General features: G+C 37.3%; 1 pseudogene across 1 annotated transcript in view; it reads right to left on the bottom strand.

Moving 5' to 3' along the window:
* LOC308248233 (Golgi-associated plant pathogenesis-related protein 1-like) overlaps positions 1 to 11,317 on the bottom strand; it is a 45,173-nt pseudogene extending 33,856 nt beyond the window's left edge. Inside the window, exons 1-2 of the transcript in view lie at positions 11,209 to 11,317; positions 4,057 to 4,191 (exon numbers count right to left, since the gene is read on the bottom strand). The product of the transcript in view is annotated as a Golgi-associated plant pathogenesis-related protein 1-like (transcript). The remainder of the gene's footprint in view (positions 1 to 4,056; positions 4,192 to 11,208) is intronic.
* Positions 11,318 to 17,311: the final 5,994 nt, after the last annotated feature.

Raw genomic sequence — 17,311 nt, 5'->3', positions numbered from 1 at the left:
ACTGCTTCCATCCAAATTTTTATTTTTTTCTTATTTTAAAATTCAATTACTTTAACCATTTGGAAATTTGTTTTTAAGTCCCCATGTAATTTAATTTATTTCTGATATTATTTCCCCTTTATTTTCTGTGATTTAACATTTAGACATGAGTGAATTTTATTCTCAAAAGACTAAGAAATTCTAACAGAATTGCTTTTACACAACCAAAGTGAAAATTTGAAATATGGTTTTCCAAAAAGTGATGTTTCCAGGAAAATAATCCACTTAGCCTAAATTATCTGAATAAACAATATATTTAGAAGAAAAACTCACTGTTTTTCATATATATATGTGTATATATACCTATATCTATATATATATCTCAACTGATCTTTCTATTCTATCCTATTATGTTTTTAAAAGTTCTATTTTTTAACGACAAAATAAGTAAAATATCAAAGATAAAATTTAATTATTTTTTGAATTTTTGGTTATTGTGTAATGGACTAGTGAAGTTTGTATGGTTAATAAAACAAAGACACATGAATCAATAAAATAAATTATTATTTATTCAATGTAAGTTATTTTTATATTTAATGTTAATTAAATTACTAAGTTATGATAGTCAGGATTTCCATATAATTTTAATTCTAATGGCACTGATAATGTAAATGATAAAAAATGAAAATTCCACATTCACTTATACTAAATTTGTATATAATTTTATAAAATTTTAAAAATAAAAGAATGAAAAGTTAGATTTTCTGTTTTAAAAATGTTTTTACTTTTCAATGATCAAAATTACCTAATAAAATTGAAGTCAAATAGAAATGCTAATTACTAACTACAATTTAAATTATTTAAATAAATGAAAATTTTTAATTTTGAAAGATACTAAATCTTATTAAACACTTCTTTTTTTATTTTTTAATAAATCTTTATTGTTCAGATTATTACAATTGTTCCTCTTTTTTCCCCCCATAGCTCCCTCCACCCGGTTCCCATCCCACCCTCTGCCCTTACCGCCCCCCACTGTCCTCATCCATAAGTGTACAATTTTTGTCCAATATCTTCCCACACCCTGCACACCCGTTTTCCCCTGAGAATTGCCAGTCCACTCCCTTTCTATGCCCCTGATTCTATTATATTCACCAGTTTATTCTGTTCATCAGATTTTTTATTCACTTGATTTTTAGATTCATTTGTTGATACATATGTATTTGTTGTCACTTGGTTGTTCATAATTTTTATCTTTACCTTTTTCTTCTTCTTCCTCTTCTTAAAGAATGCCTTTTAGCATTTCATATAATACTGGTTTGGCGGTGATGAACTCCTTTAGCTTTTTCTTATCTGTGAAGCTCTTTATCTGACCTTCAATTCTGAGTGATAGCTTTGCTGGGTAGAGTAATCTTGGTTGTAGGTTCTTGCTATTAATCACTTTGAATTATTTCTTGCCACTCCCGTCTGGCCTGCATAGTTTCTGCTGAGAAATCAGCTGACAATCGAATGGGTGCTCCCTTGTAGGTAACTAACTGTTTTTCTCTTGCTGTTTTTAATATTCTCTCTTTGTCTTTTGCTCTTGGCATTTTAATTATGATGTGTCTTGGTGTGGTCCTCTTTGGATTCCTTTTGTTTGGGATTCTGTGGGCTTCCTGGACTTGTAAGTCTATTTCTTTCACCAGGTGGGGAAAGTTTTTGGTCATTACTTCTTCAAATAGGTTTTCAGTATCTTGCTCTCTCTCTTCTTCTAGCACCCCCATAATTCTGATGTTGGTAAGCTTGAAGTTGTCCCAGAGGCTTCTTACACTATCTTCATATTTTTTTATTCTTTTTTCTTTTTGCTTTTCTGGTTGGGTGTTTTTTGCTTCTTTGTATTTCAAATCTTTGACTTGATTCTTGCAATCCTCTAATCTGCTGTTGGATCTCTGAATATTATTTTTTATTTCAGTCAGTGTATGCTTAATTTCTAGTTGGTGCTTTTTCATATCTTCGAGGGTCTCGCTAAATTTATGGGCCTTTTCTAGAAAATTCTTGAAAAACCTTATAACCGTGGTTTTGAACTCTATATCCAGTCATTTGCTTTCCTCCATTTCTTTCATTTGTGACCTGTTTCTTTGTCTCCACATTTTGGCTGCTGCCCTGAGTTGATAGAGTAGCTTTGTGTGATAGGTGTCCTATAGGGCCCAGTGGCTCAGCCTCCCCAGTTACCTGAGGTGGACACTCTTGGTGCACCCCTTTGTGGGGTGTGTGAACAGTATTATTGTGGTTAAGCCTTGATTGTTGTTGGTCTCACTGGGAGGAATTAACCTCTAGGCCAGGGGTGAGCAAACTTTTTGACTCGAGGGCCATAATGGGTTCTTAAACTGGACCGGAGTGCCGGAACAAAAGCATGGATGGAGTGTTTGTGTGAACTAATATAAATTCAAAGTAAAGGAGCGGAGGGGAGAGCAAGAGAACCCTCCGCTCTTTCAGTTTCGTGAGCCAGATAGAACAGCCGAACGGGCCGGATCAGGCCCGTGGGCCGTAGTTTGCCCACAGCTGCTCTAGGCCAATTGGCTGTGAGGATCAGCTGTGTTTACGCTGGGAGAACTTCTGTGCTGGAGACACCCTTATGAGATAGGACTTGCTTCAATGGGGCTTCGGTGCTCACTGAGTCTTCCCCCTGAGTGTGTCCCTTATAGATCTGAGGAGTTGTAATCTGGATGGTCCCACTCCTCCTTGGAGAAGGAGGTGTTAATTTAGCCTCTGCCTGAGGCCACCCAGCAGGAGCTATGGAGAGATCTACAGATTCCTCTTCTTTGTTTGGGTTTTGGAGGTGCCCAGATGAGGCCCATCTGTGAAGCAATGCAAGCTTCTGTGGGGCCTTGGGCCTTCTTTTGAATGTTCTGGGTCTCACTGACTCAGCTGCAGCTTGTTAGGTAAGTTTAGAATTCAAAGGACCAGGCCATTCATATGCAAAAGCCTCTGTGCTCTGCTTGGGTGGGGTGGAGTCTCAGCGCAGAGCAATCAGCAATGGCTTCATGGGGCGGGATCTCAGGGCTGAGCAAACAGCAGTGGCTTCCCATCAGCCCTTCCCTAAGAGGCCCCTGGGTCTCAGTGTCCTGCAGTAATCTCTGCAAGCACCTCTGAGAGAAAGCCGCCCTCGAGTTTAGCCCACTGCCAGACAGTCCAGATTCTCCCTGAATAAGACTGGATCCCCAGAGTCTTGCCTGGAACTGGAGTTCAGAGCAGTCAGGAGCTTTTGTCTCCCTCCTGATTGAGAAAGCCAGCCACGTACTCAGTTGCCAGCCCTCTCTGTGCACGTGCCTCTGTACCTTTGCCTTCTACAGCTCCTCTGAGTCTCAATGTGCTTTTCTCTTTCCTTCCAGTTGTAGAATTTCCACTCAGCCAGCCTTCCTGTGGTTCTGGATGATGTCTGTTTTGTCTTTTACTTGTAGTTTTGAAATTGTTGTGCGAGGCAGCAGTTTAGGTGTTTACCTATGCCACCATCTTGGTTTCTCCTAAACATTTCTATACTAATAAAACTATCACAGTTCTCACCTAACACAGATGCAAGGAAGTGGTGCCATGCATCACAATGTTACATCTGGACCTACATAGAAAAAAAAACACAAAAAACACTTAACCATGAATTGCTTAACATTGAAAAATAGTTCTCAGCCATCAAGAGCAACTTTTACAAATACTATATTAATTCATGAATATCTCCAGAACTTCAAATTAGAACATGTAAATGGATACTTAACATTCCTGTGAAATGATAACTATGTGCAAAAATTTATTGCATGCATGCTCTCTGGAAGGAAGAATTTGACAAGTTAATTAATTTGTCTTTCAATTTACCAAGTACTTCTACTGCTTGTGCTCTCTACTCTCTGAAGCCCTATCCCTCTCATGTGTCAGCAGAAGGAAGCCCTTCACATCTTTATGCCATTTTGATTCAATTGTCTTTTATTTCAAGGACACAAGGCAGGAAAACTGGAATACCGAACGGTGTGAGCCACAAAGTGGACCTTCAGGGTTATGGGTCTTACTGCTGAATGCCAGAGACACTCATCTGTAATTTAATAAACTTACTATTTTCTTTTTTCAAAGATGTGAGATCATCTAAAGGGTAGAGTTCCTCATGGCCAGGTCTAAGGATATCAGTTGCTCTTGTTTTAAGTTGTATTCTCCACAGTACAACTTCTCCCATTAGGGGCTCCCCACTGTCTACAGGAAAAAAGTTTTTAGATGACATTCAAACCTAAGGCCATGACTCAGACCTTGCCTACTTCTCTAGGTTCATTTCTTTCCACTCTCAGACCTGCCTTGGTTCCCCTTGCTTATTTTCCTCTTTTCATAATGTTCCCTGTTCTTCTAAGTGGTAGAGTTAGGACTTTTATACAACGTCCAAATTCAGGACCTGTGTTCTTAACCACTATACTCTACTACCTACCATCACCCAATTGTCTATTCTGCTATGAAGCATCTATTGCTTCACTTTCCTTCACAAGGACATTTAGTGATTCCTACCAACTAATGGGAAATGTTTATATACAATTATATTGTACCACATTTTGAAACTTAATTGCTTACCAAAGTGAATCGTTACTTCTCTTTTCATATTAGGCATATTTATTCCTAACTAGATTATATACTCCACGAAGGCAGAAATTATACCTTATACTTTGTGATGTTCCCCTTATTGCTAAATATCATGACTGTGGCATTTAATAGCTATAATCTTAATTAATCTATTTTTATATAAAAGACTACCTATAGTTGAGAGATACTTTGTGTATAATGAGTCATTTTGTTATTTGCTTTTCCTCTCTAATTAATTTGGTGAAATTTCCAGCTAGAACATCATGTTTGTATAATTTATTATAGGGCCATTCCTCTTCTCCACTGGGGACACCTTCCTGTTCTACATCTGTGTGTGCTTGGGGCGGACACCTGGTGTAAGGTCTGTTCACAGGCATGCAGATGGGTGCTGAGAGCACACCGCCCCCTCGTGAAAACTGGCTTGCTACTGAGAGAAATACCTTATGTCCTCTAATCCAAAGCCATTCTGCATATTTTCCTTACCAGGATTTAAAGAACATGCTCAGTTCCCATCCAAATGTGAGACGTTTAATTTCAAACTAAAATGTCACAATAGCAAAGAAATACAAGTATAAAGATTCCTTATATCATTATCAGTTGGCATATCTTACTTTTACTGGATACATACATAGTACAAACCATTCTAAAATACTTTTAATAAAAACAATAACACATTTTTAAGAAGAAATGTCAAAGAATGATTTTCCTCACACTGTCCAGTCTAAACATGATAGTTTAGGAACTATTCATCTTTACCTCTCAAACATGTCTAAAATCTCTTTCTTCATCATGCAAATATTCTTTTCTAAACCCACACTGAGGATTCTTTAGAAGGGACAGATACACAAATAGCTGTTATGAATCTAAGAGACTTACAATTTCAGTTTTAATTATCTTTTTCTACCAGAGTACCCCATCAATTCATTAAAATGTAAAGAAACAGACAAAATTGAGCAACAACTGTAAAGCAGGTATTTATTCCAATAAGATTATCCACAATTACCTACATTTCTGATTTAAAAATGTGTAGTGACAAATGATTACAGTTTGTGAGATCAGTTCAGCAGTTACCTCTAGTTTGACAAACGAAGACCTTGACTCTTCCAGAATCTCTGAATACTTTATTTTGAAAGTAGAGGCCCAGTGCATGAAATTCGTGCATGGGTAGGGTCCCTAGGCCTGGCCAGCAATCAGGGTCGATTGGGGCCTTCTGGCTGCTGGCCGGGGCTTTTCTTCATTTTGTGCCACCTCCTGGTGGTCAGTGCATGTCATAGATAGCGATCAAACTCCTGGTCTCCCAGTCGCACTCCCGAGGGAACACTTTGAATATTAGCCTTTTATATATAGAGATAATTTTAAAATATGGAACTTATTCAATTTTTTGTTCCACTTTCCAAGTAATAGAATATTCAACCTAATATATTTAATACCATTTATTACAAAATAATCACCTTTTTTCCTGAATTTATGATAAAAAAGAATCATCTATGTAAGTTTTTTATTATTAAACCATTGATTGTTATTGTGTGTATACATGTCTGTGTATATATATATAGATATATAGATAGATGTATAAGACATCAATGCACAGAATTATAATATAGGAAAGGAAAAATAGGTACACTTAGAGAAGTATATGCTATTTTTTGTCCTAGAAATTGTTATTTGTAAGGAAAAAATGCTGATTATTGGAAGTTGGAGGTTTCTAGATGTAGAAATCATGTAATTTTAAAAGGAGAGTAGCTTTAATAATATAGTATTCAAAATGAACAAATATTAATATATAAAAATAAATGTAACTTTTTCTCTTTTTCAGTTGTTTAATTTCCATATTAGCTACAATGAGAACAACTACTTTTATTATTATAGAAGATTATTTTGATTAGAAGATGAGTGCAGAATGTGTCATTGGGAGGAACTTGGTCAAGCCTTGCCAGTTCCCCCTGACAGTATACAGTTGTGTTCAGGGAACCTGGCATGTGCCACCTCACCGCTTCATGTAATTACCGTGCAGTAACAGGTCTTTTAAATATCAATTCAATGCATATTTAGGAACTTGGCACACTTAATTGAAAGGGCTACCAGGTGTCTATTCTAATGAGCTGTTAGCTAAATTGGAAAATAGCGGTGGATTGTTAGTCCTTGACTTTGAAACCTTTAAATAACTTGGAGAAAGAGAAGTGGAAGTAGGACTTGAGAAACAGTTGAGCAATATCATAGTTGTTTTACCTCCTGTCTCAGCAAAGTTTCCCTGTCCTTTTGGTAGCATGTCTTCTCACATGCTTGATGTTTGTTCTGATGAGAACAGTACTATTATCAAAGTATGCCTATCCGCCTTCATGTAGCATGCTATATTTGAGAATTTACTTTATAGCTAATTTCTGTTTTTCTTTTAATTTTTAAAAATTTGTTTCTAAAAATATGAAATATTAACTTATTTATTTTATGATATGTTGCCTTGCAATAATTATATTGTAAGGTTACATATGTAAGTTACACTTTAAGGCTGATATTGGTTAACTTTAGGCTTTATTTGCTGCATTTCAAATGCTTATTATCTATTTCAACTTCTTTGACTATGAAGAGCTGAGTCTACCTTAAACAACCAATGAATGAATGTCACTTAGTTACCATAAACTATCCTATATCCTAAAGTCTAATTTTATTTTGAAAGTTAAAATTATAGGACAAAAATATTTTTATGCAAATTATCTCTTATTAGAGGCCTGGTGCACAGAATTCATGCACTGGAAGGGTCCCTAGGCCTGGATGGTGACCAGGGCCAATCTGTGGGGCAACTGGCAGGGTGACCAGGGCCCCCTCTCATACCCATCTTGGCTGGCCTGGCACCACCCACTTGCTGGCCCCTTCCCCCAATGCTGTCGCAGGTCAAGGCCTGTGGGCTGGGGCAGCTCCTGCGTTGAGTGTCTTCCCCTGGTGGTCAGTGCACATCATAGCGACCAGTCATTCCGCTGTTCAGTCAATTTGCATGTTAGTCATTTATTATATAGGATTACTAGAGGCCCGGTGCACAAAATTCGTGCACGGGGGTTGTGTGTCCCTCAGCCCAGCCTGCACCCTCTCCAATCTGGGACATTCCTCTCACAATCCAGGACTGCTGGCTCCCAACCGCTTGCCTGCCTGCCAGCCTGATTGCTCTTAACTGCTTCTGTCTGACATCCTGATCACCCCCTAGCCACTCCCCTGCCAGACTGATCAATGCCTAACTGCTCCCCTGCCAGCACGATTGCCCCCAGCTGCCCTCCCCTGCTGGCCCAGTCACCCCTAACTGCCCTCCCCTGCAGGCCTGGTCGCCCCCAACTGCCCTTCTCTGCTGGCATGGTCACCCTTAACTGCCCTCCCTTGTCAGCCTGATTGCCCCTAATTGCCCTTCCCTGCCGACCTGGTCCCTTCTAACTGCCCTCCCCTGCAGGCCTGGTCACCCCAAACTGACCTCCCCTGCAGGCCTTGTCCCTTCCAACTGCTCTCCCCTGCAGGCCTGGTCGCCCCCTAACTGTCCTCCTCTGCAGGCCTGGTCTCCCACAACTTCCCTCCCCTGCAGGCCTGGTTTCCCCCAACTGCCCTCCCCTGCTGGCCTGATCACCCACAAATGCCCTCAGCTGCTGGACATCTTGTGGTGGCCATTTTGGGTTCATATGGGGGCGGCCATCTTTGATCACATGGGGGCAGCAATCTTGTGTGTTGGAGTGATGGTCAATTTGCATATTAAGCTTCTATTATATAGGATTCATGTATATAGAGGCAACTGACTTCTGAATATTTATTTTGTACTCTGCTATTTTATTGAATTCATTTATCTGTTCTAATAGTTTTTTGGTAGAATCTTGTGGGTTTTACTTATTTTTCTGTTGTCAATTTCAGAGAGAGAAAGGGAGAGAGGGAGAGAGAGATATCAGTGTGTCAGAGAAGCATCAGTTGGCTGCCTCCTGTACATGCTCCAATCAGGGATTGAATCTGCAACCTAGATATGTTCCCAGATTGGGAAATGAACCGTGATCCTTCAGTACATGGGAGGACACTCCAACCAACAGAGCCAAACCAGTCAGGGCCTGTTTTGCTTCTTTCTTTCCAATTTGGATGCCTTTTGTCTTCTTCTTGTCTAACTACTGTGGCTAGGATTTGTAGTACTATCCTATATAATAAAAGGCTAATATGCAAATTGTCCCCTCAACCGGGAGTTTGACTGGGAGTTTGGCCAGGGGGTGGGGCTGGCCAGCCAACCACCACGGCCCCTGACTCCCTGCCCCCCCCGATTGGGGTTGGGGCTGGCCAGCCAACCTCCCGTGTCCCCTCCCCCCGACCGGCCTAACCGATGGGCCCTGATTGAGGTCGGTCAATGGGACCCCACCTGTGCATGAATTCATGCACCAGGACTCTAGTGTTGAATAAGAGTGGTGAAAGTAGACATCCCTGTCTTGTTCTCAATCGTAAGAGAAACAAGAGTTTTTGCCCAGTGAGTATGATGTTAGCTGTGGGTTTGTCATATATGACCTTTATTATGTTGTATTATATTTCCACTTCGCTGAAAGTTTTTATCATAAGTGAGTGCTTTATTTTATCTACTGTTTTTTCTTCCATCTATTGATATGATTATATGGTTTATATCCTGAATTTTGTTTATGTGGTGTATCACATTTATTGATTTGTGAATATTTTACCAGCCTTGCATCCATAGAATTAATCCCACTTGATCATGGTGTATGACTTTTTTAATATGTTACTGGATCCACTTTGCTAATATTTTGTTGAGTATTTTAGAATCTATGTTCTAAGAGATTGACCTTTTTTATTTTTGTAGTGTTTTTATGTGGTTTGGTATTAGATAATGCTGGCCTCATAATATGTGCCTGGGAGTCTTCCTGCCTCTTGAAGTTTTTGAAATAGTATGAGGAGGATAGGTGTTAGTTCTTCTTTGACTATTTGTTAAAAATTTACCTATGAAGCCATCCAGTCCAGGACTTTTGTTTGTTGGAAGTTTTAAAATTATTGCTTCAATTTCATTATTTGTAATCTGTTTATTCAGATTTTCTGATTCTTCCTGATTCAGATTTGGAAGATTGTATGTTTCTAGAAATTTATTCATTTTATCCAAATTGTCTAATTTGTTGGCATAGAGTTGTTTGTAATATTTTCTTAGCATCATTTGTGTTTCTGTGGAGTCAGTTGTTACTTCTACCCTTTCATTTCTGATTTTATTTATTTGGATCCTCCCCTTTTTTCTTCTTGATGAGTCTGGTTAAAGGTTTGTCAATCTTGTTAATCTTTTCAAAGAACCAAATCTTGGTTTCACTGATCTTTTGTATATATATTTTTAGGCTCTGTTTCACTTACTTCTGCTCTGATCTTCACTATTTCCTTTTCTTTTACTCACTTTGGGTTTCTTTTGCTTTTCTTTTTCCAGTTCCTTTCACAGTAAATTTAGATTGTTTATTTGAATTATTTTTTTGTTTCTTGAAGTAGACCTGCAATGCTATGAATTTCCCTCTTAGGACTGATTTTGGATTGGTGTATATTTATTTTTATTTGTTTCAAGGTGTCTTTTGATTTCTTCCTCGATCACATTGTTAACCCATTCATTGTTTAGTATCATGTTATTTACCCTCCATGTCTTTGTGTGATTTTTAGTTTTTTTCTTGTGATTGATTTCTAGTTATATACCATTTGGGTCAGAGATGATGGTGGCTATAATATGAATCTTCTTAAATTTATTGGGATTTGTTTTTGTTTTTTTAATGTGTGGTTTATACTAGAGAATGTTCCATGTACAGTTGTAAGAAATGCCTACTCTGCTGTTTTTGGTAAAATGCTCTGAAGATATCAATTAAATTTGTCTGATCTAGTGTGACATTTAAGGCTATTGTTTCCTTGTTGATTCTCTGTCTAGATGATATTTCTATTAATGTCAATTGGAGTGTACAATCTCCTATTATGGCTAAATTACTGTTGCTTTCTCCCTTTAGGTCCATCAAGATTTATTTTATATATTTAGGAGCTCCTATGTTGGGTCACAAATATTTAAAAGGATTGTTTTGTTGTTGTTGTTGGATTAATCACTTTAGCATTATATAATGTCTTTTTCTGTCTCCTGTTATGGGCTTTGTTTTAAGGTCTAGTTTGTCTAAGTATGACTACCCCAGCTTTTTTTTTTTAATATTTCCACTTGCATAAAATATATTTTTACATCCCTTTACTTATAATCTGTGTGTATATTTCATTCTGAGGTGGGTATCTTGTAAACAGCATATATATATATATATATATATATATTTTTTTTTTTTTTTTTTCTTTCCATTCTGTTACCCTGTCTTTTGATTGGAGCATTTAAGCCATTTACATTTAAAGTGATTATTGATAGTGATTATACATTTATTGCCTCTTCATAAAGAACATTTCTTATAAAACTGGTTTGGTGGTAAAGGACTCCTTGCTGAGTAAAGTAGTCTTGGTTGTAGGTCCTTGCTTTTTATTATTTTGAATATGTAATGCCAAACCATTATGGCCTGGAATGTTTCTGCTGAGAAACAGCTGACAGTCTTATGGGAGCTCACTTGTAGGTAACTGTTTTTTTCTTGCTGCTTTTAAGATTCTTTCTTTGTACTTCATCTTTGTCATTTTAATTACGATGTGTTTTGGTGTAGACCTCTTTGGGTTTATATTTTTTGGGGATTGTCTGTGCTTCTTGGACTCGTGTATCTACTTCTTTAGCCAGGTTTGAGAAGTGTTGAGTCATTACTTCTTCATATAGGTTCTCGACCCCTTGCTCTCCCACTTCTCATTCTTGAACCCCTAAGATGTGGATGTTGTTATGCTTCATGTCCCCAAAGTCTCTTAAGCTATCTTCATTTTTTTTTAAATCTCTTTTCTTTTTGCTACTCTGATTGTTTGTTTTCTGTTACCTTGTATTTCAAATAGCTGATTCAGTCCTCTGCTTCATCCAACCTACTGTTTATTCCTTCTAGGTTATTCTTCATTTCAGATGTTGTATTCTTCATTTGTGATAGGTTCTTTTATAAAGTTCCTATGTCCTTTCCTATGCTTGCTAACTCTTTGTTGAAGTTCTCACTAAGTTCCTTGAGATAATTATAACCATTTTTATTAACTCTATATCTGGTAAATTTCTATATCTGTTAAGTTGCTAGCTTTAAAATACTTTTCAATGAATGTGATCATATGTACTATTTGCCAAAAGATACACACCACACAATTAATAAGCTATTTTTTTAAAAAGTAATAACTACAACTGACCACAGTGGCCACAGACCAATATGCAAGAAAGGATATATTCTATCTTTTGAACTTCCCATTTTTTCATTGAATTCTAAAGTCACTGTATTAATTATAACCAAAAATGTGGAACAGAAAATAAAGTTATTTAAAGGTATTATCATGTATTTAAATGACATATTAAGTTGGGTCAGCAGTTTTACAATCAATAAGAATAAACTTTTCCTAAGAAAATTGTAACTATGGCCTGTAGGATTATAACATTATCTTCCATGGCAAACCATTTTCATGAGATTTTTAATTTTTGTTGTTGTTGTTATTATCTTGGTTCATTTGAAATTCTTGACCATCCTGAGTCAAAATCTTGATTTGTCTTTCTCCATCTGGTTGCAAATTTTCTTTAATATTCAGTGGGAAAATTTAAAAAAATACATTCAAAATACGGAGTTACAGAATGTGTCATCGATTTCAGCAAACCCATAATCTGAGCAGACATAAATCTGTGTCTTCATGTATAAATCTCTGTTTGATATAAAAAGAATAGTGTTAGCCCATAAAGTATTTTGCCATAGTCAATCTCTTGCCTAATTATAGATAATTCCCAGAAGAAAACTGCTTGAGTGGTTGTTGATGAGTCATTTCCAGTTACTCCATTGACTAGGGTAACCAAGATAATATTTTGGAAATGAGTACTACCTAGAAGGAAGGTAGGCTATAAAACAAGTTTTGGTCAAAAGTTGAGTCATTTTAGTTGTATCTATGAACTGACAAAAATATAAGTTAAAAAAATAATGAATGTCTTCAACTCATTGAACTTTCAGAGCCAATTGAAAAAATGTTCATTTCTGTCTTCTATTTATTTGCCTCGTGTTCACTGTACTTTTCTATACTGCCTTCACTTATTAGTTTCTTGAATAAAGCAAAGCCACAGACTCTGAGAGAGAGAGAGAGGGAGAGAGAGAGAGAGAGAGGGAGAGAGAGAGAGAGAGAGAGAGACATTGATCAGTGGATCAGTTGCCTCCTGTACATGCCCAGATCTGGGATTGAACCCACAATCTAGGTATGTGCCCTGATGGGGAATCAAAACTGCCACCTTTTGGTGCATTGGATGACTCTCCAACCAACTGAGCCACATGGCCAGGACCTCTGGAGACCTTTAATCATAGATCAATCACATCTATATAATGGCTTATTTAAGTTAGGTATGAGTGAAAGTCATAATATCTTTATAGGGGAGTAGAGTAAATGGAAATTGTTGATGGAAATAAAAACAAAAGATCTTATAAGCTATCTCATTAGCTATCTCATTTAAAGATTTAATATTATCTTCTATGTTTTCTTTTTGTTGTTGTTGTTCTATCCTATCTAATAAAAGAATAATATGCAAATTGACTGTCACTCCAACACACAAGATTGCTGCCCCCATGTGGTCAAAGATCCTGCCCCCATGTGGACACAAGATGGCCACCACAAGATGGCCTGCAGGTGAGGGCAGTTGTGGGCGATCAGGCCAGCAGGAGAGGGCAGTTAGGGGTGACCGGGCTTGCAGAGGAGGGCAGCTGGGGTGGGACCAGGCCTGCAGGGGAGGGCAGTTGGGAGGGACCAGGTCAGCAAGGGAGGACAGTTAGGGGTGACTGGGCCAGCAGGGGAGGGCAGTTAGGGGCAATTGGGCTGGCAGGGGAACAGTTAGGCATCGATCAGGCTGGCAGGGGAGTGGTTAGGGGGTGATCAGGCTAGCAGGCAGAAGCAGTTAGGGGCAATCAGGCAGCCAGGCAGGTGAGCAGTTGGGAGCCAACAGTACTGGATTGTGAGAGGGATGTCCGACTGCCCGTTTAGGCCCGATCCCACTGGGATCGGGCCTAAACGGGCAGTCGGACATCCCTCGATGGGTCCCAGATTGGAGAGGGTGCAGGCTGGGCTGAGGTACACACACCCCCATGCACGGATTTTGTGCACTGGGCCTCTAGTTGCTTACATTATTGGCCACTACACTTTCAATTAAATATGATGTTCCTATATTATTTTCTTTGTTTTTTGTCTTTCTTTATTCTTTTTTTTTTTTTCTTTAAGGAGGAAAGTAAATCTCTTCCCTTTCTAAAAAATTTTTTATTTGATTTCAGAGAGGAAGAGAGAGATAGAAACATCAATGATGAGAGAGAACCACTGATTGACTACCTCCTGCACACCCCCCCCACCCCCTCTACTGGGGACCAAGCCCACAACCCAGGCATGTGCCCTTGAACAGAATCAAACCTGGCACCCTTCAGTTCGCAGGCTGAGGCTCTATCCACTGAGCCAAACCGGCTAGGACTCTTTCTTTATTCTTAAGAAACATGACCAGCTTAGTCTTATGATGAGACTAATGTCATCCCTGAAATATGCTTAGAAAGAGAAGGACTTCAGAATATTGTGATGTGAAGGGTGCAAGAACTGTCAACATGTTTTCACCAGTCCCTGTACAAAGATTCCTTGGCAGGAGAGAGTCTAGGAGAGGGGAAAAAAAATTTATAAACTACAGATGTTTAACCTTTCAGATTTTTGTCATAGGTGTCTCCAAAGCATATCTATGAAACTACCTTATTCCCCATGACCCTGGAGAGAGCCAGGAAAGTTGGGCTCAATATTTTTTTGTTAGCATTCCAATAGTACTATCTTGGGAAGAGACTATTTCCAAGAAAGTATGTTCAATTCTGGAAATACTAATGCATTGGCAACATTCCCCCAAGTCTTTCTAGCTGGAGGGAAGGAATTAGGGCAGAGTGCAGCAAGTTACTGGGAGTACTTGCATTTCTTAAATCCTCCAAATTGCTTACCTACTAATCTCTAGTGCTTTGCTTTCCTGTGAAACAAGTCCCATTTCTGGGAATTTAAAAATTGCTTTAATGGATAAGGTGGTGCTGGGAACATGCTATTACCTGTATGTGTGCATAAAGCTCAGGTACAGGCTCCCCCCACATCAAACATTTGTTTTCCAACCAGAAAAGAGGAAGCAGATTTAGATTTAAGTTTCTTTAGGGACATGCTCATGCTGAGAGGCAAATGAATGGCCACTGTGGGGAATTTATTTCTCCTGCTGAAAAAGCAAAGGCTAATAATAATTGAGGTTGATTTGCAAAATGCACAGCTTTACAATAATCATATGATACCTAGTAATTTTGAAATTGAGGTAAAAAAAGGAAGCACTTCAGAAGCCGGAATTATGAAAATCAAGAAGTTGCTTAAAATATTTGACAGTGTGCTTAGAGAATCAATTGCCATATGCTTTATTTGCTTCTACAGAGAAATCATGTTTTCTGTTGGAATAAATTACACACACAGGTGTTTGATACAGGGTTTATAAGCTATCAAGAGGAGCCAGAATGTTTGGGGTTGGGGTGGGAGGTGTTAATTTGGAAAAGATGGTATGGGGGGAGGATGGAGAGAACAGAACAGAACTAGTAAGAGAAAAGAAGTAAGTTTCCTAGCCATATTTGCAAACCGAGTGATTAGAATCAGCATTTACCACCTGAGTGCAAACCCACCTTGATTTATGCAGTCAAATTAGACCTCTATTCTCAACTACTTTGCTTATGAGTCACTGCTATAAGAGAAATGAGATAAATATAATTAACATATATATTTGCTTGTTCTGTATCTGTTTCTCCCTACTATATGGGAACATTACATAGAGCTGTGTCAACAATTTATTTTCCTACTAACAGGTCCTCATGGAATTAAGTATCACCCATTTTATTGACAAGAAAACTGAGACTGATTTTAGTTGACTACAGTGTGTGTACAGTATGTGTGACCACAGTGACCCTCATTGCTTCTCATACTGACAGATGAAACATAAAGTCAATGTCTGATACATAATGCATCAATGTAGTAATCTCTCTGGGGGAAAGATACAACACTGTATTGAGATGGAGTTTGTAAAGAAACATCACCAATGCAAATTGACCCAGCTTTATAAAATAAACAGTTTGACATTTTACAGCCATGCCTCAGGATATCAAAAAAACAGAAACAAAATAGATTAATGGAGAGAATGAGGCCCACTCCATGTATTTTTGATACTACATTGGCTTTTCTTCCTAATATGTAACTTCCATGGCTTGGTATGTGACACCAAAACATCAGAAGGAAAGAGTAAATTTAGAAAAGAGAAAAGAGTAATGTTCAATAATAGATCTGATATAAGTAGGTTGTTTAAAATCGTCAGAATGGACTCTTTGTGAAGAGACTCTCACTTTAGTCTGCATAAAATAGCCCGTGTCTTCCTTTAATTTTCATTTATACTCTCTTCCAGTAAAGAAGCCTTCAGAAACAAAAAGTATTTAGAACAAAAAGGATACCTTTTAAAAGCTCTGAAGGCAGATTGTAAAAACATGTTTAAAGCAGTTGAATATGATTGTCAAGGAATTATCTACAAAAAAATAAATAAACCATTTTAATTCTCACAATTATTTTAATTATGACAAATTTTCTTAATTCTAAAAAAGGTGTTTATTATCCCTGAATATGCAATATTTGTATAGTTATTTCTCCCTGAATAAATATTAACTTAAGTTCATTTCCATTGTGCTTTATTTTCTGAAACTAAGTCCAAAACTCATGTTTTGCATCTTATTAAATATACATTTTTAAAAGTTTAGCAATAATGATTGAGCCTTAGAAAATTTCTTAAGAGTTTCTTCCAAATTTAACTAATGGCAAAGATAGGATTTTAAAATCTTATGACAATCACTTTTGCTAGCTGGTAACTTGTATCAAAGCCAATGTCATAGAAGCTCAATATGAAAATATCTCTTCTTCTCAATATATTTAATAATAAACCTAGTGGTAAGGTTTTTGAAGAGAATCATTCATAATTGCTTTGAATAATCTGGAAATGGTCTCTTTGGTAAACATAATTTGAGTTACATTCCATCCATTTTTGATAGAATTTGGTAATTCTAGAAATCAGATGAATTGAATAGCATTAAGGAAAATAATAAACTATTTGGACCTGGGTTAATAATGTTATTTAAATCTTGAACATACCCCAAACTCTATAATATTTATTTTTGTTCTGATTGTAACTACTTAAAAATATATGTGGAAGTAGAACAAGAGGTTCAACTGTAGTGATTTGTTACTGGTAAATTTCCAGACTGGATGACTCAGTAGCATATAACCAGCCCAATCTGTAACAATTTTATAAACATAAGGGCTGCTGATAATTATGGCATTTATGGCTCAATAATCAAAAGAAATATTTTTAAAAAGTAATTTAATTTTCACTTTGTAATTCTTTATCTTTGTTTTCTTTCAATGTTTTATTAATTCCAGTGCAAATGGATAATGTTTCTTTACTCTTTCTCATACTTGTGACTTTATAAGATTTTTAAAATATGGCTAAAAATTTAAGAGGAATTTGTTTAATCTGGATAATTTGGCAATGTACTAACAAAATAAGAAGCATTTAAAAACTGTGGCAATATCTTTTGCTTTCTTTTAAGAAGATTCTCTATTTGAG

The sequence above is a fragment of the Plecotus auritus genome, assembly GCF_963455305.1.
Source record: "Plecotus auritus genome assembly, chromosome: 5".
Lineage (NCBI taxonomy): Eukaryota > Metazoa > Chordata > Mammalia > Chiroptera > Vespertilionidae > Plecotus > Plecotus auritus.
Note: the sequence above shows the minus strand (reverse complement) of the source record. Positions and strands in the feature narration are given on the sequence as shown.